General features: G+C 44.4%; 1 long non-coding RNA gene across 2 annotated transcripts in view; it reads right to left on the bottom strand.

Moving 5' to 3' along the window:
- LOC128594343 (uncharacterized) overlaps nucleotides 1-25,998 on the bottom strand; it is a 124,304-nt gene that overhangs the window by 50,708 nt on the left and 47,598 nt on the right. Inside the window, exons 2-3 of one of the 2 annotated variants that reach the window (XR_008382536.1) lie at nucleotides 7,609-7,803; nucleotides 4,641-5,700 (exon numbers count right to left, since the gene is read on the bottom strand). This is a non-coding gene — a long non-coding RNA (uncharacterized LOC128594343). Of the gene's footprint in view, nucleotides 1-4,640; nucleotides 5,701-7,608; nucleotides 7,804-25,998 lie in introns of those variants that run through there. The other variant, XR_008382537.1, reaches the window with a different exon arrangement.

The following is a 25,998-nucleotide window of genomic DNA, read 5'->3' as shown; positions in this document are numbered from 1 at the left end:
GTTTAGGGACTCAGACCCCCCCGGGCAATTGAAGCAACACCAAAAATACGTTACTGGGATCTGATCAAACTAAAAAGCTTCTACACAGCCAAGAACACAGTAAGTAGAGCAAGCAGACAGCCCTCAGAATGGGAGAAGATATTTGCAGGTTATGTCTCCGACAAAGGTTTAATAACCAGAATCCACAGAGAACTCAAATGTATTAGCAAGAAAAGAACAAGTGATCCCCTCTCAGAGTGGGCAAGGGACTTGAAGAGAAACTTCTCTGAAGAAGACAGATGCACGATCTACAAACACATGAAAAAAAGCTCATAATCCTTAATCATCAGAGAAATGCAAATCAAAACTACTTTGAGATATCATCTAACCCCAGTAAGATTAGCCCACATCACAAAATCCCAAAATTAGAGATGTTGGCGTGGATGTGGAGAAAAGGTAACACTTCTGCACTGCTGGTGGGAATGCAAACTAATACATTACTTTTGAAAAGTTGTTTGGAGATCACTTAGGGATCTAAAAATAGACCTGCCATTCGATCCTTCAATTCCTCTACTAGGTATATATCCAAAAGGCCAAAAATCACAATATAACAAAGACATCTGTACCAGAATGTTTATCGCAGCCCAATTCATAATTGCTAAGTCATGGAAGAAGCCCAAGTGCCCATGGACCAAAGAATGGATTAATAAATTGTGGTATATGTATACCATGGAATATTATGCAGCCTTAAAAAAGATGGAGACTTTATCTCTTTCATGTTTACATGGATGGAGCTGGAACATATTCTTCTTAGCAAAGTATCTCAAGAATGGAAGAAAAAGTATACAATGTACTCAGCCCTACTATGAAACCAATTTATAGCTTTCATATGAAGGCTATAGCCCAACTGTAGCCCAAGAAGAAAGGGAAAGAAGAGAGGTAGGGGAGGAGAGAGGGCGGATGGGTGGATGGAAGGTAATTGGTGGGAACACACCTACAGTGCATTTTACAAGGATGCACATTAAATTTACTAAGTGTAGTGTATAAATGTCTTAACACAATAACTAAGAAAATGTGGTGAAGGCTATGTTAACCAGTTTGATGAAGGTATTTCAAATGGTATATAGAGCCAGCACATTGTACCCCATGACTGCATTAATGTACACAGCTATGATTTAATAATAATAAAAAAAGACAACAAAAAAAAAAGGTTTAGGGTGCTATGTACCTGGGTATGTCTAGCACATTGACAGTGACTGAGGGACCCATTTCACTGGACATGATGTGCAGGAATGGGCCAGGGAACATGATGTAGCCTAACACTTTCTTCTCCTATGTGACCCCCAGCAGTGGGGTTAATTAAAATGAAACATGGTCTGTTGAAAGCACACATTCAAACTTTCGTAGAGAAAATTTCCTTGCATGGCTTGATGAATGTGTTATCTGCAGTCCTCATTTCTTTAACTTCAGCCAAAGGGGAAACACCTTCTCCATATGACCAACTGGAACAACTGTCCCTTAATCCTACCACTGTCTGCATACAGGTAACTGAGATGACTGCTTTGCTTCCAGGCCTGGTTGACAACCAGTGTGTTTTGTGCATGAAAACACCAATAGATACTCCACTGGGGTTGGAATGGCAAATACCTCCAAGCTGGATAAGCTGTTTTCTGCCAGGGAGGGGGGAATATCCTGGACAGTCAGAGCAGTCCCCACTGATCCTATTGAACACCAGACCCATGATCACCTGCTATAAATGGTGAGGAGAAACATGGATACCCTGTGGCATGGTGGCGGGGTCTTTAACATGGTATACTCTCAGCCAGATTACTTTGACAACTGCTGCTGACCCTTCATCCTCTGGGCAACGTATATGATGTATAACCTCTTCATAATAGCTGAGAGCTGCTTCTTTACTAACGGTTCTAAATGAATTGACTACCGTTATTCTAACAGATGGAGATGATCTTCTCTTGCAAGTACCCACTAAGTTTCCTTCTTTTCAGCTTTAGGTACTATGCGTTCCCACTACTATCACCAGCTGTCACCTCTGAAGCAAATATTTTCTGACAATGGGCCCAAGACTATGCTGTGGCTTACAGAATAACACCTGCTGGGCATACAGCCTCGTGCCACTCTGGTGCTTCTGGCCTCCCTTCTAAGGATGAGATGGAGTACAACATCAGAAATACATCACTGCTTCCCAAAATTGCACGATGATACCAAATACAAGTATGATGAGAGATAAAATAAGCCAATGACCTATTCATGCTACTCTTTCAGAAAAGGGATGTGGGAAGAGTCTTGCTGACAATGAAACGAATTCACTCTTCAACTGGCAACACTCCAGTTAAAGAATAAAACTACCTGATTGCACATAGGCATAACCCAAATACGGGATGGGTTTATCTGGCCCATCTTTTGGCCAGCTTAGTCAACTTGGCCCCCTGTGTTTGGAATAGAAGAATTATTCTAAAGATACCTGATTAAATAGAACAAGGGATGTAGGATGGAGACCAAGACACGGATGTTTGCCCCCTGTGATATTCCAAAGTCCTGATGGGCATGCTATAGGATGGGCACTGTGTCTAGGAGTCTATTGATTGGCTCCAGATGGAACTTCCTGGATATGTTGCACCAAATTAAGGCCCTAACAATCCCCTGGATGATTAGGAAGATGTTCTTTGGGTTGAGCATGGGCACAAGTGTGGACAGTCCACACCCTTACAAAGCCTGTAAACTCCCTCATTTGGAATCCCATGGGGCTTGGACTGTTTTCCACCAGTATGATTATTTGGCTTCTGTCGAACACTGTTCTTTCTCAGCTGGACATTGAAAATGTTATTTGGCATGTGGAAGCTCTAAAAAAATTATACAAAGAAAGATTTGAATGATGGCTGCATGAAAATCTCTCTTTTAAACACAGAAGTCACTCTCATGAGAAAGGCTGTCCTCCCAAATCACAGGGCTGTATAGACATGCTCACTGCTGCAGGAGGGAGGATGATATGATTATAAAAACTAAATGCTTTGTTTCCTGATGAATCTGATAATGACCAATTTGAAAACCCAAATAACCCATCTCTCGAACCAAACCCTCACTTGGAACGTTTGGCTTCCTAGTTGGCTTGAGTCCTGGGGTGCCTGAGGGCGGAAACTGCTTCTTGGTCTAGGTGTTATACTCCTGTGTTACTACACTGCTTTTGTCTTTACCTCCAATGGAGCCAATGCACAGCCGCTAAAGCTACAAATAGCAGCATTCTCCTTTTAGGCCTAGGGACTATCATGGAAGAGGTGGGGAAGTGAGATTAAAAGGGATGGTTTTGAGGGCTGGAGAGTCATGCCATCTTGAAGTGAAACCACCATGATGAGTAGTGTTTGACTCCTGCATACCAAGGTGTTCTGCAGCAAGGTTTGAGGACAATGTCTGTAGCACAGATAACTCCTTTTAGGGATGCTTATCTAACTTCCCCAGTGATCATGAGGTTTGGCAAGAAAATCTGAGACGTGAACAGCTGCACATGCCTTTACCCTAAAAGCTTGCTATACAAATGATATTTTATGTATGGCAGGTGTGAGGATCCACCGTCTTACAGCTGCCTGAGATATCACTTCTGTTAGTAATCCCCTATTAAATATTTCTTCCTGAGAAACTGGATTTGTCAGCTTCTTTCTTCAGACTCTCAGCCCCCTTGGCTTCTGAGGGTAGGTTTGCATAGACCTGCTCACCGGAACAGAGGCCTGGCAGGGCTTTACACAGGCCATCATCACCATCATCACCATCTGCTCACTTAAAGGGATCCAGTAACCTGGAGGGGAAGCCAAGTATTGAACACCTTGAAAAGGCATCTCCCACTGGTGGGAAGTGTGGAAAGCATTATGTGAAAAACAAGAAAATAAATAAGACCAGGTAAGGGACTGCAAGAAGGTCATCCAAAAAAAGTAAAATATGAATTTTCAAGTTTAAAAAATAGGCAAATTGAAAGAGGCTGGCTGCTGTCAGGAATATTTGTAATCTGGAAGAGCAAGTGGGAAAAAATAGCTCAAATAGACATAACAATAGGGGGATGAAAATCACCCAGGAAATACAACACATTTGGGGGATAGATCCAGGAGGACTAACATGCAAATAATAACGTTCAAAATGGAGGAGGAAAAACATTAGCAAAGGAAGAGAGGAAGTAAAAGAATAATAGAGATGAAGGATTTGAGTTTGTAGATTGAAAAGTTTCACCAAGTATGACTCTGTAAATACATAGAGTGTAATTATACACTTTAAAAATATGAACTATATGGTATGTAAATCATATCTGACTAAAGCTGTTATGACTAGCCATATCATGTAAATACATTTTTTTTAACAAGACAGGGTCTTGCTATGTTGCCCAGGCTGGAGTGCAGTGGCATCATCATAGCTCACAGCAAGCTCAAACTCCTGGGCTCACATGATTCTCCCTCCTCAACCTCCCTAGTAGCTAAGACTACAGGCATGAACCACCACGTGGGGCTAAGTTTTCTATTTTTGCAGAGACAGGATCTTGCTCTTTGCTTAAGCGGATCTTGAACTCCTGAATTCAAGTGATCCTCCTGCCTCTGCCTCCCAGAGTGCTAGGATTGCAAGTGTGAGCCACCATGCCTGGCCTGTAAATAAAAATTTTTATTTCCAAAGATAAACAACAAATGACTCAAAGGAATGGGCATTTTAGATGGAGGAAGGTGAAAAAGAAGGAATTTCTGGTGAGTAATTTTGCTCGTGATTGATTCACATAGTTATGCTATGAGTATCCCGTTATTCCCAGCAACTGAAGAGTGTGTGTAGAGGTTGAAAGCATCATCACCTAGATTTTGTCATGGAATACACTTGCTCCTTTAATATGACAAAGTGCCAGCCCATCTAGCACGTTTGACCCAAGCAAAAATCCAGGAAGTGGACAGGGTTAAATATTGCCCCAGCTAGAACTTTTGTGTTTGCACTGTTAGTTCAGCAAAATGATTTTCACATGGCATCTGTGCCCAATACTCTTGAAGGTACACAAAGACTTTCTAAAGAGTCTCCTGCAGGTGTGGGTTGTCTTATGGGAGTCAGTTTCCATATATTCAACTTCCATATACATTGTTTGCCTAAAACTGATCTGTCTGAGAGAACCTATGTGGTCCAGGTATTAGGCTTAGCTATAGTTTTACAATATGGTAGAAGTGACATTATTTGAAGCTATTAAATTTATGATAAAAATTTTAGAGTATCGGTGCATCTTACAAGGGTATATGTGAAACTTAGTAAATGTGGAATGTAAATGTCTTAGCAAAATAACTAAGAAAATGCCAGGAAAGCTATGTTAACTAGTGTGATGAAAATGTGTCAAATGGTCTATGAACCAAGTGTATGATGCCCCATGATCATATTAATGTACACAGCTATGATTTAATAAAAAAAAGAATAAAGGAAAAAAAATTTTAGAGTATCGATAGGCACTTGGGCTTCTTCCAAGACTTGGCAATTATGAATTGAGCTGCAATGAACAATCTGGTGCAAATATTTTTGTTGCCACGTGATTTTTGGTCTTTTGGATATGCACCTAGTAGAGGAATTGCAGGTTCAAATGGCAGGTCTACATTTAGATCCCTGAGTGTTCTCCAAACTTCTTTCCAAAAGGAACGTACTAGCTTGCATTCCCATCAGCAGTGCAGAAGTGTTCCCTTTTCTCCATATCCATGCCAACATCTGTAGACACATGAATGGATTAATAAATTATGGTATATGTATACCATGGAATACTATGCAGCATTAAAAAAGACGAAGACTTTACCTCTTTTATGTTTACATGGATGAAACTGGAAAATACCCTTCTTAGTAAAGTATCTCAGGAATGGAAAAAAAAAAATCCAATGTACTCAGTACTACTATAAAACCAATTTATAATCACACTTTCATATGAGAGATGAATCACAACTATAGCCCAGGATGAAGGAGGGAAGGGGAGAAGGATGGGAAAGGAGGGGGTGGCTCGATAGAGGGAAGGTTAATGGTGGGACCACACCTATGGAGCATATTGCCAGGGTACAAGTCAAATCTATCAAGTATTGAACACAAATGTCTTAACACTGTGATTAAGAAAATGAGGTGAAAGCTATGTTAATTAGTAGGATGTAAGCACTCTAATTTGTACAAATAATCAACACATTGTATCCCATAAAGGCATAAATGTATTCATGATCTATGTATATATGACTTAATAAAAAAAGAAAAAAATTTGAGTAAATATAAATAGATGAGAGAATATATAGTTTTCAAAATTCTCTTTGAAAGTATATAGGCATGGGTGGCACCTGTGACTCAAGGAGTAGGGTGCTGGCCCATATGCTGGAGGTGGCGGGTTCAAACCTGGCCCCTACCAAAAAAAAGGAAAGTATACAGGCAGAAAAGTTGAAGAACACTCATGAAGATATTTCTACACAAAAGGTGGTTCTGGTGGTTCCATATAATTTGAAGTGTAAACAGCTTCATAAGAGACCCCAAATCCGAGGATGGCTACCTCAATCAGGAAGATGGGTCACAGGCATAGGTGATATGGGGCAGTATGTATTTCATAGAAATTCTTGTTTCTTTTTGTTTTAGTTATTTTTGATAAACCATATGTCATATGGAAGGCACCTCTGAGACTCCTTGTAATAAAGAGAACTCTGCCTGAATTGGGGCTTAACTAACATTAGAAAGAGAAAGTGAACCTCCAGTCCAGCCAGGATGGCGATCTCAGTTGGGACATGGTGAGGCTGAGGGACATGACAGTGAGAATTTAGAGTTCAGGCACTTCCCAAATGAAATTTTTGAATATATGCCATGTGAATATAAATTGTCTACTTTATGTAAGCATTTGGGCCCTGGAATTCCTTACACCGTGATGGCGAATCTCTTATTCTCTAAAGCAAACCCAGCTCCTTCATGTTCTTTCCTGAAGTCATCAGACCTGCTTTTCACGCAGGCACTCAAGAAATGACCTCAGATCAGTTAGCTCCACTCGGGCAACCTGCTCCTAACTCATTAATTCTCCTGGCCTGTCCCTTCTGCCGACCCTTCCATCTATTTTTCAAATTCCACATGGCCAGGCCTCTGCAACTTCTGTGGTTTGGTCTTGCAGGTAATTTAAACAGCAAAAACTCCATAATTTTTATACAGGGTGGGGCTGGGAATAGGTAATTCGGTTGGAAGAAGGTAGGTGGGGGGAAGACTCGAAGGTTTGTTTGCACGTGACATGCTTTTATTTATTTTTTTTTTTTGTAGAGACAGAGTCTCACTTTATGGCCCTCGGTAGAGTGCCGTGGCCTCACACAGCTCACAGCAACCTCCAACTCCTGGGCTTAAGCGATTCTCTTGCCTCAGCCTCCCGAGTAGCTGGGACTACAGGCGCCCGCCACAACGCCCGGCTATTTTTTGGTTGCAGTTTGGCCGGGGCCGGGTTTGAACCCGCCACCCTCGGTATATGGGGCCGGCGCCTTACCGACTGAGCCACAGGCACCGCCCGCTTTTTTTTTTTTTTATAATGGCTAAGAGCACCAGCTGTGACGCCGGACTGCTAGTTTAATTCCTGACTCCATCATGTTTTAGCTTTGTAAGTTTGGCCAAGGTACTTACCTTCTCTGTGACTTAGTTTTCTCATTTGAAAAATGCAGATGATTGTGGCACTGTGCCTTGGGGCTGCTGGACACCAACACAGGCTCCTGGTGACCAGATGGGATGAGAAGAAACTCAGGAGAGACCTGAGGAGCTTGAGGGATCTGAGTCCCTTTCCCAGATCACAGCAGGAGGCCTAAATTCCTCTCAGAGGACCTGTGGGAAAGCAAAGGTGGAGAGAAGGGCCCTTAAGAAGAGAAAAACAGCAATGAGAGAGGGCACTGAACTTCATATGGCCTGACTACCTAAAAAAGACCTTTAAAAGTTTTATTTTTGCCATGTGCAGTGGCTCATGCCTGTAACTCTAGTACTTTGGGAGGCTAAGATGGGAGGATTGATTAAGGCCAGGTGTTTGAGACCAGCCCAGGCAACACTGTGAGACCTATCTCTACAAAAATTAGAGGAATTAGCTGGGTATGGCAGTGTGTGCCAAGCTACTCAGGAGGCTTCGGTGGGAGGATCACTTAAGCCCAGGAGTTGGAGGCTGCAGTGAGCTATGATAGAGCCACTGCACTCTAGCCTGGGTTGACAAGGTGAGAGAGAGTTTGTCTCTAAAAAAAAAGTTTTTATTTTTTGTTGTTTTTAATTCTCCCCAGATTTATTGAGTTATAATCGACAAAATTATAAGTAAAAATTATATACATGAAGGTGTATAACCTGATGATTTGATATATGTATATATTGTGGAATGATTACTGTGATCAAAATAATTAACACATCTATCACCACACATTTTATCATTTTCTCTCTGTGTTAGCAAATTTCAAGTAAACAGTACAGTCTTATTAATTATAGTCACCATGTTGTACATTAGATTCCCAGAACTTACTCATCTTATAACTGAAAGTTTGTTTGCTTTGACTGTTGTTTTCAATCTTTAAATTGAGGCTTAAAATATGTACAGTAAAATGTGCAAAGTGGACACATTATAAGTGTTCAAGTCATTGAATTTTGACCCTCATGTATGGGGTCCTCAAGGTGGGATGCATTCCATCACCCCAGAAGGCTCCCCGGTCCCCCCATCAATACCACCCCAGAGGTAAACACTATTCTGACTTCAATCATCAATTGACTTTTTTCTGACTTTCATATAAAGAAAACCACACGATGTACCCTCTAAAAGAGACCCTTTTAAAATGAAATGAAATTGAATCACCGATATTTGGCAAGCTTAAGTCCATATCCACTTCCCCTACCATATCCCTCCCTGCCACTGGTGGAAAGGAGAATCCAAAAACCGAGCCAGATGAGTGATAGCAACTCAAGTTACATTTTTCCTCATCTGAGTTACTCAATGTAAATTTCAAATAACTGCTAGTTGTGAGCCTAGAAATAGGGCTCCAAGTGAGTTAGCCCTTGGCTCCTGCTCAAGAGTCACTGTGGGAAGACAGACCCAGGGAAACTGATATGTCTGTACCCCACGCCTTCCCCACTCCCCTCTACTTGTACTAGAGTTGAGACTCACTGGCATCCACCTTCCCAGCCCTGGAGAGCTCAGCGGGAGGGGAGCACAGCACTCACACAGCTACGTGCTGCTCTGTGCCAGGAAGGATGCTGGAGGAAACCTGCTGTGTGTCTGATACTCCGCACCCTCCAAATCCCCAGCTGCCCTAGGTAGTCTCTTATTGACCTTTAGCATCCCTTTGCTTCTTTTTCTCTTCTTCCTCCTTCTTTCATCTATAAAGACCTGCTTAGGAAATGAGGCATACCCGTGCAAAACAGGTTTCAGGTCAGCCCTGGTTCAAAGGGTGGGTCCCTTCCACCCTGACAAGTTTGATCTCTTCACCTGCCTCCCTCCTCACACCTGCACCCTCTGGTTGTGCCTACCTGCAGGGTACCTGTCTCCGAGCAGCCCTAGCTGCAGAAAGCACAGTGCAGAGATGTCCCTCCCTGGGGAGGGAGGGCCTGACCTCTGGCCTCCCCTACTCAATAGCAGCTATAAATGCCATAGACATGCCCACAAGGAACAAAGAAGAAAAATAAGAAGTCAAACAATGGAGCAATTTGTGAGGGTCCCCAAACCACCGTATGCCCTGAAAGGCTGAACTTGGCACTGGCTGGCCTTCACTTCATTTCATGCAATTTTACTTTCCATCAAGGCCCTGGTGGTCTGCTGCTTGACTCTGCCTCTGCAGCCCACCTTTCCTCTGGAACTCGGACAGTCTAGAAGACAATTTCCTATGTGCATCATTTCAAGATGAGAAGGGAAGTCTCTCCTGCTTTCTGGCTCTTGTGGCTGGTTCTCTTTGGAATCCTGAGACCTAGTAAGTGACTTATCAGTTATTGAGGGGTGTGGTATAGAGGCCACATAAAGGACATGGGGGTCCTCTGCCTGGGCATGACATTTCTCCTAGAAGCAAAGAGAATTCATTCTTTTGCTTTTTTTCTGCCAAAGTTATTACTGACTTCAGTTCCATTGACCATGACTCTGATGCCACTTTATACAGTAAATACAGTATATTTATCTTCCCCAGCTGCAGACATGACCTTGTCTTGCTTTCCTTTATATCATTGATAAAAGTTTTGTTTCTAACTGGAAAAGTCTATTTCCAATAAGATTCTTAATTCTAAATTAGAAGTAGGTTCTGAGCTTAAAGTCAAGCAAAACTATTCCTTCTTTGGATGCTATCTGATTTCAAATGCATGTTTGATCCTCTCTGGAATCTCCTGATAGAAACAAATTGGTTCCCAGCTTGGCTGCTGGGAACCAGATCAGCAGTGGTTGTGAAAGGAAATAGCCCAGGGGAGAGGTGAGTTGAGCTCCCGTGTGATTCCAGCTGACTACCTGAGCCAGTTCCGTTGACTGTCTGATTTCTCAAGGTGTTGTTTCTTCCTTAATTATTAGAGACCAGGTCAATCAGCTTATCTCTTTCCTTTGTCTTTACTAGGATGGCATGTCAAGAAGATGGAGGAGCAGAGCTCCAAGCAGAGGTCGGGGTTGAATGAATGCCCCCCTAGGAGGATCTGTGATGATTTCCCCTTCTTGCCCAGTATGCATCTGTTTCCCACACCCTGCACTCTCCCTCCCTCAACTTTCTCTCTTTTTCTTTCCTTTCTTGTGGTTCAACCTGAACGTTTCAACTGTTCTCTACCTACACATGACTTCCAGATCCACTTCTCACTTGTCCCAATCCCTAACTCCAGTGCTATTCATTTGATTTAGAACAATGGTCTCTTTACCTCCGAAGAACCTGTCATTCATGTATCATTCAACAAACATTGCTGGAGCTCCTACTCGCGGCCAGTACTGCTGAATGTTAGGTCATGATAAGGGTGGTGCATGGAATGCCACAGTCTCTGCCCCCATGGAACACCCAATCCACTGCCAAAGATAGTAGTATTTCCTTATACAAGGGAACAAGTATGCGAGGTGCTGCAGGCACCTCCTCATTTTCCCACCACTAGATCTATGAGGTGACCCTCCATCTCCCCCGTAGCCCCGTTATGATGGATCAGCAAGGACTAACCTGTCTGTCTGGGTGCTGGGCCCCTTCTCTCCCTCCTGCCTTGCTCACTGCATTCTTCCTTCTCCTCCCGTCTTCTCACTCCACCTTACTTATATCCTTGCCATCTGCAATCACACAGGCTCCAGACCAGTGTGCCCAAGTAACAGCCAGGGAGATCATTAAGAGCTCAGGTTCCAGGCTCTGCCATCCTGAGATGGTTGTTAACAAGGCGATGTGATCTCAGAGGTCCCTGGACCAAGCACTGCTTGAATGAAATGCATCCTAACGACCCCCTCCAGCACCCACCTTCTTCAGAGCCTTCCTCACTTTTATTCCTACCTTTATTAGGTAAGGCATGGACATAGTTCTGAAGAAGAGATTCTTGCAGTCCTACAAGGCTTCTAACAAGACTGCAGCCCCAGAGAAGTTTTCTCTACCTGCTTCTCATTCCTGAGTCCTGCTCTCCAAGGTTTCTTCTTCTTCTTCTCTTTTTTTTTTTTTTTGCAATTTTTGGCCGGGGCTGGGTTTGAAACTGCCACCTCTGGCATATGGGGCAGGTGCCCTACTCCGTTGAGCCACAGGCGCTGCCCATTCTCCAAGGTTTCTTTGGGCATTCACCCTCATATTTCTAAATCACATTCTTGTGCTACTATTACTTTGCTTGTAGTTTGGGTTCGAGGATTTAACTTGGATCCCTCCCCTTGCAATCGTACATCTCACATTCCCGCTCCCAGTCCTCCCCAAAAGATTATATCAGATCTTTGGTGTTAAGTTAGTATTTAATGTTTACATTATGATAACTATACAAGTAACACTTCTGGCTGGGTCATATATATGTTGATGACTTTCCATTCTTAAACATTTTGGGGTTTTTATGTGTTAATAGTAGCCTCATTATTTTTATTATCTTAGTTTTTTATATATAATTCAGTATAATACCTTCACTGGGAGTACCACTGAATCTATCAGCTTCACTTTTTGCCCTTGAGCAATCCAGTTTGGGAGCTACCTTAGAAGCTCTCTAGGTCTGCTCCCAGCTCTTGCCCTAAAATGTTCCTTCACTAACATTGTGGAAATCCTTTTTTCCCTCTTGCAGAACCCTACCTTCTTTCCTGCTTTCTTTTCTCATTTTGGAGCAGCACTTTTCCTCTGGAAACTTCCTGAGAGAGGGTTCATGGTAGGAAACCTTGTTTTAAAATCTTATACATTAGGGTGATGCTTGAACTTCTGTAACAAAGAGATTATAAAAGTAACTTTGAAAAATAAACAAGCTAAAAAGTTAAATAAACAAATCAAGTTTTCTCCCTTGTAACAGTCCCAAGGGGAGTACTGTGGGATGGTGGGAGCTCTTCTTCAGACAGTCATTCAGGGACCCAGGGTGAAGGTGGCTCTGCCATCTTTAACACATGGTCTCCACTGTCATCATTTCAGTCCAAGGAAAGGGTAAAGGAGCAGTGACATGGTCAGTCAAGGTACAGCCACAAGAGGAAGGGCTCAGGAAAATGAAATTATTATATTCAGAGGTCCTAGAGATGGGAGGCATGGTACCATCATGTTGGACTAGATGGGAAAGATGCCAACGTGGTCAGGAGGCAGAAGAGAGAGGTGAGAAGAAACTTTCCTCTCATTGATATTTCTGCCAGAAAAGCAGGTGAACAGTGTAGGATTGGCAGTCTGAATCATTCCTGGGGGCTTTGGGCTGCTGGGTGATCTGCAGTTGCCTGGTACCTGGCCTTTGGATCATTAAAGCAAAGGGATGTTGTTTCCTCGAGTGTATGGACCTGGTAGAGAAGGTGTGATTCTAGACTGGTTAGTTTAGATATCAAAGACATGTTCCTGACTGAGCCCTTTGCTATCTCTAAAAATTGGCTAATCCTGGGAGAGGCAGTCTCTCTCTACCCAGAAAAGTTTGTTAAGAAGTCAAAACATCATAATGTACAGAAAAATTTTAAAGAATATACAATACAAGCAGAAGCCAAGAAACAGGTATTTACTTTCATGCAAATGAAGTAAAAGTTATATATAGTACATTCCTTCACTCATGATCCTCTGAGCAGGATTTAGACATATAGCCACACCTAGTGACAAGAGAATTTGGGAAATATAACTAGTCATGTGCCTAGGAAAAAGAGAAAAATGCATTTGGCAGTCTGGGCACCTTATATGTCTGAGACTACCTTTATTCTATCTTCATATTTGATTCAGAGTTTAGCTGATTATAGAATTCTAAGTTGGATACCATTTTCCCTCAGAACTTTGAAGTCATTGATCTGCTCTTTCTAGATTCTAGATTAAAAAGTCTGATATTATTTTCATTACTTGTAAGAGATTTACTCATATTTTTTTCTGAAAGATTTAGAATTTTAAAAAATTACTGGCTTAAAATTTCATGCTGTAGTACTATGGTGTGGATTCTTCTTTCACTGCATTAGGAACTTATAGAGTAGAAAGTTATGTTCATCAGTATTGGAAAAATTATTTACATTTTTTTTGACAATTGCCTGTCATCCATTTTCTTTGTTCTTTTTAAAAATCTTATTATTAGGATGTTTGACCTCCTGGACTGATGCTCTACTTTTCTTGGATTTCTTCTCTGTCTTCCAATTCTATCATTTTATTTTTCTTTGGGGGGAATAACCTCAGCTTCTAATGTCTTATAATTTTTCTAGTAAATTTTGAAAATTCAAGTTTCAAAGAGATCTCTTTTGTTCTCTGTAGGTTCCTTTTTAAAATGGCATCTCTCTCTCTTTTTGGGGAGAGGGGTGCTGTACTTTCACTTATCTTGCTGAGGGCATTTGAAGTTGGTTTTGTTCTTTGCAGGGTCTCAGTTGCCTATGACTTGGCTTCATAGAGATGAAAAAATGCACAGGGATATTTGTTTTGGTCTTTATATTTTAAGTTAGAGACCTTTCCCAAATATCTGGTAATTCTAAAATGTACTTTTCATTTGAGAATGAAGCACTAAAATGATGGCTGGAAGCTCTCTGTGCAGTGGTGGGGCTTGTTTTGCTGATGAACTTAGCTCGAGAGTAACTTAGCTGAGACCTGGCAGTTTTGGTTGGGAAGACCATCAAAATGTCGGCATCTGCAGGTCTTTTTTAATGTGGGCTAATTTCTTTCCACAAGAATAATTTTCCAGCTTCCTTACCTAGAGGGTATAAATATAGCTGCCAATGTGCCGGAAGTTGAGTAATGGAAGAGGAAACGAGGGTTGGCTCTATAGCTCAGGGTGTAAGCATTTACTCTTATTGCATAATTTCAGTGTAATTCCTCAGCCCTGCCCTCAGCAGTGCGTGCGATCCCTGATTCAGAGTTTCTTTGGTTTTGACATTTCCAGGGATAAAACCTCAAGCTCATCTTTTTTTTTTTGGAGACAGAGTCTCACTTTTTCACCCTTGGTAGAGTGCTGTGACATCATAGCTCACAGCAACCTCAAACTCTGAGGCTCAAGCAATTCTCTTGCCTCAGCCTTCCAAGTAGCTGGGACTATAGGCACCCACCATAACGCCTGGCTATTTTTAGAGATGAGGTCTCGCTCTGGCTCAGGATGGTCTCAAACTGGTGAGCTCAGGCAATCCACCTGTCTTGGCCTCCCAGAGTGCTAGGATTATAGGCATGAGCCACAGTGCCCAGCCCTCAAGCTCATCTTATAGAGAGAGGTCTATTTACCTAACTACGTGAATGGATGAAGGGATCTGGGGATGAGAGATGGTACCAAGCTGCATGTATTTCACCATCCCTCCTGTATTTAGTTACATATCACACCATGTCTTCAAAGCAACCTGGCTATAATTTCTGAACTTTCTCAGGATTCTACAGGATGAGCAACTTACCAGTGGTTGACTTGCCCTCACCCCCAATGTAGGCCCGTATATTGAAGCTTTTTCTGTACTCTTGGAGAGTTAACACTCATCCACCTGCTGTATATTATCTAAACAAATTTTTTTTAATATCTCCTCTGCTGTTGCCATCTCTCCAGTTCTTTGTTCCTATAGACTTAGGTCTTTTGTTATTTCTCTATTTTTGATTCTTCTGTAAAATCCTTAAGTCTCCATGCATATTCAATTATTCCTCCATTTATTTATTTTATTTATATATCTTATTTTAATTAATTTTATTTATTTATTTAGAAATAGGCTTTTACTCTGTTGCCCTGACTGCAGTGTAGTGGCATCATCATTGCTCACTGTAGCCTCAAACTCCTGGGTTCAAGAAATCCTCCTGCCCCAGCCTCCTGAATACCTAGAGGCATGTGCTGGTCCCAGGTATTTTTTTTTTTTTTAAGTTTTTGTAGAAACAGAGTCTCACTATGTTGCTCATGCTGGTCTTGAACTCCTGGCTTCAAGCAATCCTCCCTCCTTAGCTTCCCAAAGTGCTGTGATAACAGGCGTGAGCCACTACCTTACCTAGACTCATTTACTCTTTTATTCACTCCAACTTGGGTGTGCCTCATCATGAAAATCTGTTCCCAATAAACTAAACACTTACTTGTATATTGTCCTGCAATCCAATAGACAAATCTCAGGGCCCATCTTATCTGGTCTCTTAAAAAAACAAACTCATCCAACCAACATATTTTTCTAGAGCTTCTCTATTCTCTTGGCTTCCTTGATTTACCTTGTAAACTTGTGTTTTTCAACCATTTTTATCTCATGGCACACTTGTTAAACTTCCACAGCAAGTGTTAGTTTATTGAGAACAGATTTTTGTGATCAGGTAGACCCCAGTTGGAGAGGATAAAAGAGTAAATGTTGATCAAAAGAAAAGAATAGAAAAAGAATATACTTATTGTGATTTGAATATCTTTCAAAAATAATTTAATTAATGATCTTTAAACATTTTCACGGCACACTAGTTGAAAATCACTGATTCAGAGTTTTCTTCCTTCCTTCCTGGCTGCTTGTTCTCAGTGTCATTTCTGAACGTCTCCCTGCTTCTACCTGACATCTGAATGATAGAGTACCCAGGGCTTGGTTCACAGCCCTCTTCTCCAGGAAGACTTTCCCCCACAAATGATCTCAGTCAACCTCGTGGCCTTAAATACAATCTATATTTAAATGACTCCCAACTTTCTGTCCATTGCTCTGACCTCCCTCCCCTGAGATCTAAGTGTAGGCATCTAATTGTCTACAGATAGTCTCCTGGAAAGCCAATGAAAATGCAGTTCAAAATCTCTACTATTTTCAGCCTCCATTTCATCCTTATCCATTCAAGTAAATAGAACCAATGTCCAACTTTTTGCTTGAGCCCCAGAGCTTGAAGTTGCCCTTGACATTTCCCTTTTCCTGTCATCTACCACATGGGAGTCTTTCAATACTTCCTGTTGGTTGTACTTTTCTAATTTCAGGACACAGCTGGTGTCATCCATTTAACTTTGTCTCCCCTGCTACCTCTCTAGTTCCATCAATAATCAGTTCTCTTAACCAATTTTCTGCTTTCTACTCTTGCCTCCTACAGACCACGTTTCTCACGGCAGGCTCAGTATACTGGAATAATGTAGCTTACTTCCCAGCCTCTCTCTGGAATAGCCTCATGTGACAGTTAGCAGACCCACTCCCAGTCTTAACTCAAGCATTCCTTTCGACTGACCCCAGGGCTTTAGACAAAGCTTATCTCTTTCAGATGGCGTTGGCTCATGCCTGTAATCCTAGCATTCTGGGAGGCCGAGGCAGGTGGATTGCCTCAGCTCATAGGTTCAAGACCAGACTGAACCAGAGTGAGACCTTGTCTCTAAAAATTGTCTTGGGCATTGTGGAGGGCATCTGTAGTCCCAGCTACTTGGGAGGCTGTGGCAAGAGAATTGCTTGAGCCCAAGAGTTTGAGGTTGCTGTGAACTGTGACACCACAACATTCTACCAAGGGCAACAAACTGAGACTCTGTCTCAGAGAAAAAAAAGCTTGGCAGGGCGTGGTGGTTCAAGCTTATAATCCTAGCACTCTGGGAAGCTGCAGCAGGTGGATTGCCTGAGCTCACCAGTTTGAGACCAGCCTGAGCAAAAGCAAGACCCCGTCTCTACTAAAAATAGAAAACTGATGCAAGAGGATCACTTGAGCCCAGGACTTATAGGTTGCTGTGAGCTATGACCCTGTAGCACTCTATCCAGAGTAACAGCTTGAGACTCTGTCTCAAAAACAAACAAACAAACAAACAAACAAAAAAACTTATCTCTTTCAACCAATTGCCAGTTAAAAAATCCCTAAAGCCCACCTATGACTTGTGAGCCTCCACTTAGAGATATCCCACCTTTGGGGGCCAAACTAATGTCTACCTTCCATGTATTCATTTATTATTTTACCTGTAATTTCTGCCTTCATGAATGTATAAAACCAAATTTTAACCCGGCTGCCTTGGGTGCACTTCTCAAGACCTCTTGAGACTGTGCTCCTTGGTCACTCATACTGGCTCAGAATAAATCTCTTTACATATTTTCACAGATTTTTTTTCCCCTGTCAACAGGGTCATGTTATACATCTATCAAATAGTTTCATTTTGTTGCTGAGTAGACTCGTGTGTGTGTGTGTGTGTGTGTGTGTGTGTGTGTGTGTGTATGCGGGTATATATACAAGCTGTCTGGAAAGTATCCAGCCATTGTTAATACTATTTTTCGTATTACATGGTTGGATACTTTCTTGACAACATATGCACTCACATCCCACAGTGTGCCTATCTAGATAAAGGACAATTGGATTGTTTCCAGGTTTTGAATAGAACCTTTAAAAACATTTAGTAGCTGGGTGCAGTGGCTAATGCCTGTAATCTCAGCACTTTGGGAAGCTGAGGGGGATTGCTTGAGGTCAGCAGTTTAAAACCAGCCTGGCAACATAGCAAGTTCCCTTCTCTACAAAACATAAAAGAAATTAGCCAGGTGTGGTGGCTTATGCCTGTAGTCCCAGCTATTTGGGAGGCTGAGGCAGAAGGACCACTTGCGCCCAGGCATTTGAGGTTTGAATGAGTTGTGATGACCTCACTACCCTCTAGCTCAGGCAACAGAGCAAAACCCTGTCTCTAAAAATAAATAAATAAAATTAAAAACATTTCCATACCAGTTTTTGAGATAGACTACATTTTAAGATTTGACAAGAATAGGATCACACCAAAATAAAGCAGTGTTCTAAGAATAAAATAGAGAAAATGTGATTACTTAAACAAAGACGGAGGGAGGGGGGTGGGGCCTTGGTGGGTATCACACTTTGTGGGGGCAAGACATGATTGCAAGAGGGACTTTACCTAACAATTGCAATCAGTGTAACCTGGCTTATTGTACCCTCAATGAATCCCCAACAATTAAAAAACAAACAAACAAACAAAAAAATAAATTCTTAAAACGTAATTCTAACAAGATGGGAAGATAACATAAAGTCACAGATGAAAGGGAACACACACCCTTATAATAAAGAAGAAAAACGTATTTTAATACTAAGCTATCCAGGACTACAAGGAAGTACAGGGCAGGTATAATAAAAGAGAAAGAATAATGTTGATTTAAAAATCCACAGCTGCCCCAGCAACTGCTCAGACCACCACAGCACCTGTGCCCACCTCACCCTCCGCCATATCATCTGTGTCTACTGCCATCTTTAACACGGCTTCCGATAACACCACAGGGCCCGAGACCCCCACAGCTGCCATCACAGCTTCAGGGACTATTGCAGAGTTTGTGGCCACAACAGGCTCCACCACAGCCTCCAAGATCACCATAGTCTCCCACATGGTCTCAGAGACCACCTCATTCTTCACCACAGCAGCCGTTACTACAACAGCGTCTGAAGCCACCAATGTCTTGATGACAACTGTTGCTTCCTTGAGAGCGTCTGCCTCAGCCTCTGAAACTGCCAAAGCCTCTACCAAAGGTTCAGAGGCCACTGCAGGGCCTGAGACAACCAAAACTTCTACCACTTACTCTGAGATGTTCATGTCCCCTGTCACAACATCTGCACCAACCCCAACCTTCAACAGAGCCTATTTGCCCACCTCAGCCTCTAAGTCTGCCATGGCCCCCACCATAACCTCTGAGGCCACAATGTCTTCTGCAATAACTTGTATGCCCATCACAGCCTCTACCAGAGGCTCAAAGGACATAGCCTTTGAGAGCCCCAAGGCTTCCACCACCAACTCTGAGAACACAGTGGTATCTGTGACAGCCCTTGAGACCACTGCAGTCTCCACTGAGGGCTCTGGGACAACAAGAGAGTCTGTGTCCTCCAAGCCAACACTTGTTGAGACTACCACAGTATCTGTGCTCACTGCTGTCTCCACCACAGGATCTGAGACCACCAGAGCCTCACAGACCACGGCAGATGCTGTGACCACAATGGCCTCCACCACAGTCTCTGGGATTACCTTGACCTCCACCACAGAATCTGAGCCCACCACAGCCTCCACTACAGTTAGTGAGATCACGACACCTTCCATGACAATGTCCATGCCCACCCTGATCTCTACCAGAGCCTCTGAGACCAGCCCAAGGTCTGAATCCACCACAGCCTTCACTGTGACATCTGAGAACACCTCACTCTCTACCACAGTGTCTGTGCCAGTTACAGCCTCCATAGCATCTGTGCCCTCCACCACCTCCATAATGACATCTATGCCCACCACATCATTCTCCATGCCTTCTGAGACCACCACAGATGCTAAGATCACAACTACTTCCAGCATAGCTTCTGAGGTCAACATGCCCTCCACTGAAATGTCCGTGACAACCACAGTCTCCAGCACAGCCTCTGAGACCACCATGAGCTCTGTAATGACCACAGAGTCCCCCACAGCTTCATCCACAGTAGCATCTGTGTCCACTGTGGCTTCCACCTCAGCCTCTGAAACCACAACACTCTCCATTAAAGCCTCTCTGACAACTTTAGGAACAGTGTCCTCCACAAATACCACAACACCTGATGAGACTGCCACAGCATCTGTGCCATTCATGGCTTCCACAACATCTGTGCCCACCACTGCTGAGAAGACTATGATCTCCACACAAGCCTCTGAGAACACCACAGCCTCCACTAATGTCACTGCAACCCCTGGAAAGTCTGTGCCCTCCACAGACACTGCCACACCTGCTGAGACCACCACAGTGTCTGTGTTCACCACAGACTTTAACACTCTCACAACCTCTGAGGTCATCACAGCTTCCACCACATTATCTGAGACCACCAAAGGCTCTGAATCCACCCCAGTCTCCCCTCCAGACTCTGAGATCATCAGGTCCTCCACTATAGCTCCTGTGTCAGTGACAGTCTCTGTCCCGGCCTCTGAGAAAACTGTGGCCTCCATTATGGTCTCTGATACCCCCACATCCTCCACAATGACATCTGTGACTATCACAGCCTCCACCTCAGACTCAAAAAACCTAACAACCTCTGGGACCACTATGATTGCCACCATAGCCTCTGATGCCACTGTAGTCCCCACTCAAACCTCTGTGAGAACTGCAGAGGCTGGGGCCCCCCCAGTGACTAAAACACCTACTGACGCACCCATGGCACCTGTATCCATCATAGGGGCTGAGAGGACCACACCCCCCACGATAATATCTATGCCCTTCACCATCCTCACCATGGCCTCTGACACTATTACAGGCTCTGGGACCATCACACTGTCCAATGACACCTCTGGGACAACTGCAGAGTTTGAGCCCTCCATAGCCACCATGATGGCTGCTGAGACAAGCACAGCATTCATACCTACCTCAGCCTCCAGCACTGTATCTGAGACAACCACACGCTCCACATTAAGATCTGTGCCCACCACAGTCTTCTCCAGGGCCTCTGAGACCACCATGGGCTCCATACGAGCCTCTGAGAACACTGTAGTCTCCACGAAAGAGTTTGTAACAGTTGCACAGTCTGTACCCTCAAGAACGACACCAACACCTTCACAGACCACCACAGCATCTGTGCCCATGGAGGTTTTCACCACGGCCTTTGGAACCACCACAGGCTCTGAGACCATCACAGCATCCCTGAGCTCTGAGACCACCATAGGCTCTGAAAAGACCACAACCATCGCTACAGCTGCTAAGATCATCAGGAACTTCACCACAGAATCTGTACCCACTAGGAACTCTGCCATGGCCTCTGAGACCTCCATGATGATGTCTGAGCTCACCACAGTAGCCACTACAGCATATGAGACCACCAAAGGCTCTGAATCAACAACAGTCCATCCCTCTGTCCCTGAGAACATCAGGGGATCCCCTACAGTGTCTCTGCAATCTGCTCCAGCCACTGAGCTCACTGTGTCCTCCACTGTAGTCTCTGAGATGACCACACCCTCCATGATAATGTCTGTGCCCACCACAGACTCCACCTTAGGCTCCAAGAATACAGAAGTATCTGAGACCACCATGGCCTCCACCATCATTACTGGGACTCCTATGGTCTCCACCAAAGCCTTGAAGACCACTCTAGTCTTTTCCACAGCCTCTGAGACCACAGTCTCCACTAACACCTCTGTGACACATGGAGTGTCTGTGCCTTCCACAGATACTGCCACAATAACGGCTGTGCCTACCATGGTCTTCACCACAGCCTCTGAGACCACCACAGAGTCTGTGTCCACAATGGGCTCCACCACAGGCTCTGAGAATAAAACCATCCCCACCTCAGCATCTGTGCCCACTGTGACCTCTACCACAGCCTCTGAGGACACTGGGAACTATGTAGTAACATCTGTGTCCACCACAACCTTCACCAAGGCCTCTAACACCACTATGGACTCTGAAACCACCATACATTCCTCCACCTCCAGTGAGACTACCATGGCATCTATCTTTTCCTCTGAAGCTACCACAACCACCACTGCAAGCTCTGAGACTTCCACCAAAGCCCCTGTGACAACAGAATCTGGATCCTCCACAGCCACCATGATGCCTACTGAGACCAGCACAGCAGCTGCTCCCATTACTGCCTCCACTTCAGTTTTGGGGACTACTACAGGCTCCCAGGCAATGTCTCTTCCCATCCTAGCCTCGACCACAGCCTTGCAGAGCAACACAGCTTCCACAGGGACTTCTGTGCCCACCACAGCCTCAGAAAAACCTTCAGGCTCTGAGTCTACCTTAGCCTCCATCATTGTGTCTGTGCTCACAACAGCTTTGCCTCCAGTCTCTGATCCAACTGCCCTAGTCTCTGAGGCAACCACACCCTCTACAATAACATCTTTGCCCACCACAGCCTCCACCTCAGGTTCTAGAAACACAACAGCCTCTGTGAGGACTGCAGGGTCTGTGTTCTCCACTGTTGCCATGATGCCTCCAAAGAACAATGAAGTATCTGCCACAGTCTATCAGAATCCCACAGACTTTGTGACAGTGTCTGTGCCCACTATGGCCTCTGCTACGGTCTCCGAGACCACCACGACCTCCAAGATGACATCTATGTCCTCCACAGTCCTCATCAGAGCAAGCTCTGAGATCCTGGCCACCACCATAGACTCAGGGACCACTGCAGTGTCTGCAACCACGTTGGCCTCCACCAAAGATTCTAAGATCACCACACCCTCAACCATAACTTCTGTCCTTGTTGTGGCCTCTACGTCAGCCTCTGCATCTACCAAGGCCTTCTCCACAGCCTCTGAAGCTACCACATCCTCTTTAAAAATGTCTGTATTCACTACATCACCTGACATTACTCTCATGCCCATCACAGCCTCTGAGACCCCCACTGTGTCAATGACAGTACCTATGCTCACAACAGCCTCTGCCACTGTCTCTGAGGCCACCACAGCCTCTACAAGATCTAAGACCAACATGGCCTCTAGCACAGGCTCTGATATCACTTCCATCACAGACACTGAGAGCACTCCCCTAGCCACAGCACCATTTGTGACCACCACAGCCTCCCCCACAAGCCCTGAGATCACCTTGTCCCCCAAAGTGTCCTCCTCAGCCACTCAGCTCACCTCAGATGTGTCCACCTTTACTCTGCCCACGACAAGCAGCACTGCAGCTCCTGAGACCCTGACTGCCTTGAGCATGGCCTCTGAAAGCTCCACGGGCTCCTTCTCAGCCTCTGGGCACTCCATGTTCTCCTCCACTGCTGCTGGGGACAACGAAGCTCCCACCTCACCTTCTGGACACACCATAGGCTCTAGACTCACCACAACCTTTGATTTGGCCTCATCATCCATCTTGGCCTCTGAGGCCACCACCATCTCCACCAGCATCTCTGTTACTACCTTTGTGCCCACCAAGGCCACTGACATTTCTACTCAGTCCATGACCAACACAGGTGGATCAGGTACCAACCACTATGTCTCTTCTGAGCACACACATTGTAACTCTGGTGGCAGTCACCGCCTTTCACCTATCCCTATCCTCTCTGCCCTGGACCCTAGTCAAGCTAGCATCCCAGTTAGGTACCATTTCCTCTTCCTGAATCCCATGTACTTCCACTGTGGTCTCAGCTTCCTTCGTTTACTAATCACTACTTCCTTTCCAATCAGAAACATTTCCTCCAGATATCACTGTTCACATGTGCAAGTTCATTCTGCCACTTCTGCCTCCAAAACCCACCTCACCTTTAATGGCAACCACGACAATGTTGTCAGTTGCTCTCACTTCTGTGCCACGTGCATCAGCTTCATTCACCCCACCACCTGGGACACCACCACTTCCTGTCAAATAGTCACCCCTAGGGCTGGGCTTGGCAACCCACACTTCACAGGCCAGGTCTCACTTGCTATCAGTTTCTGTAAATATTTTATTGCAACATGGCCACACCCATTCATTTCCATATTTTCTCCAGCTGCTTTGCAGATCCTTAGTGTAGTGACAACAGAGACTGAATGACCCTGAACCCCTAAAATACTTGATATCTGACCCTTTATAGAAAAAGTTTGCCAACCATCACTCTAGTCCAAGACCAAATGACTTTTTCATACTCTGCCACTTGCTGGAATAGCAGCAGCTCTGCACTTGGCATCAGCGCTGGCATTCGATCCTATTCTACCTTCTTTGTTCTGAGCACACTCACCTCTAGTCCAGATTTTACCCACTTCTGACCAAGGCAAAACCGTTGCTACCTAAGCCACCACCAGCACCAGCTCTGCTGTGCTAGATTCTATCACCTGGTCTGAGGCCACTTCTCCTGTCCCTGAGACTGGCCTTGTCCACTCGGGTCAGCTTCATCCACACCTGCTCCAAGCACACTCACCTCAACTTTGGTGAGCACCACAGCTGTGTTAGATGATGTCACCTCTGCTCCCAGCCACAGCCCCTGCCACATCCATGAGAGAATCTGATTGTATCACCCCCCTCCAACCCCGTCCTTATACTCAGTGACCACAAACACAGGAGAATCAGGGCCCATCACTTCGTATCCCTGCCCACCCCCTTCTATCTGGGCACCACTTCTATAGTTGACTAGATCTTCCACTTCCATATCCATCAAGGTCATGTTTCCTCAGCCTTCTGCCCCCACTGTCACCAACACCATCAGAAACCATGTTCTATCTCCTCCTCTTTATGATAGTCACTTCTGTTCTCAGGACCATGGCCTCAGACGAATCAGTTTCTGCCATCTCTTCTCCCCGTCAAGCCTTCTCCTGAAGCACCCCAATGTAGGCCTGTTACAGTCAACCTCCTCTGCACATAGTGCCTCCGCTCCTCTTTAATTATCTCCACCACAAATGCATCATCTTGTGTGACCTGTTTCCTAGGCACCAGCACTACTGGAAGCAGACCACCCTCCCCCATCTCTGACACCATGACCCCGGGAATGGACATGACCTCTGCTACCAGCCATAGTCTACCTGGAACAGCTCCGAGTACCTCCAGCCCAGGCAGGTCCACTATTGGAGCATCGTCTCCCACCCCAGTTCCAGGAGTTAGGACCACCAGAGGATCCACCCATGAGCTCTCCAGCACTCTTGGGGCCAGCATCACCTCCCATGAGATAGGCCCAGGGTCCATGGGCACAAACGCAGTTAGTGTGGACCAAATGCCAACAAGTGTGATCAAACCAAGTGGATATTTCCAGCCCTGGAGCATCATCCTCATTTCTCTGGCTGCAGCTGTGGCTGGTGTTGGGTTGTTAGTGGGACTGAGCTTCTGTCTGGTGAGTATCTAGGCTGGGTTAATAGGGTAGCCTGGTGAGAAGGCAAATCAGGAATGAGAAGGGGTTCATGTAAATAGAGCTTTTTGAATATATATATTCTGTATATTTTTGAATATACAGAATGAGAGAGGAGAATAAGTTGGTATGCTGGGAAGAAAACAATCTTACACCGTGATATAAGGACCAGATCAGTGAGGCAGAGGAAGTGAGGTGGAAAGTAGAAAAAGAGGAGGGGAAAGATGATACTGAGGCCAAAGTAAAGAGACATTGTCTGAACAGGGGCAAAGGAGAGGAAAGTATTTATTAAAAAATCATGTCTCTTAATTAAACACAATCTGAAAGTTAGAGTATTTTAGCACTGGAAGAAGCATTTCCAGCAACTGGTCTTTAGGCACATCACACATTTTAGCACTTGCTATCCATGAGAAGTGCCTTCCCTTTTATTTTATTTTATTTTATTTGATACAGAGCCTCACTTTGTCACCCTTAGTAGAGTGCCATGGTGTATAGCTCACAACAACCTCGGACTTGGGCTCAAGTGATTCTCTTGCCTCAGCCTCCCAAGTAGTTAGTTGGGACTATAGGCACCCCCCACAAAGTCCGGCTATTTTTAGAGATGAGGTCTTGCTCTTGCTCAGGCTGGTCTTGAGCCTGTGAGCTCAGGTAATCCACCCATCTCGACCTCCCAGAGTACTAGGATTACAGGCGTGAGCCACCGCACCTGGCCCCTTTTGATGCTTTTTCACAAATAAAGATGAATTACTCTTTCTTCAATTCCTGTCAGGTAGGTTGTCAGACTGGAAATGTCAACACATTTCACTAAATACTAAGAGAGAGCAAAAGA

This window comes from Nycticebus coucang, chromosome 9, assembly GCF_027406575.1.
Source record: "Nycticebus coucang isolate mNycCou1 chromosome 9, mNycCou1.pri, whole genome shotgun sequence".
NCBI lineage: Eukaryota > Metazoa > Chordata > Mammalia > Primates > Lorisidae > Nycticebus > Nycticebus coucang.
Note: the sequence above shows the minus strand (reverse complement) of the source record. Positions and strands in the feature narration are given on the sequence as shown.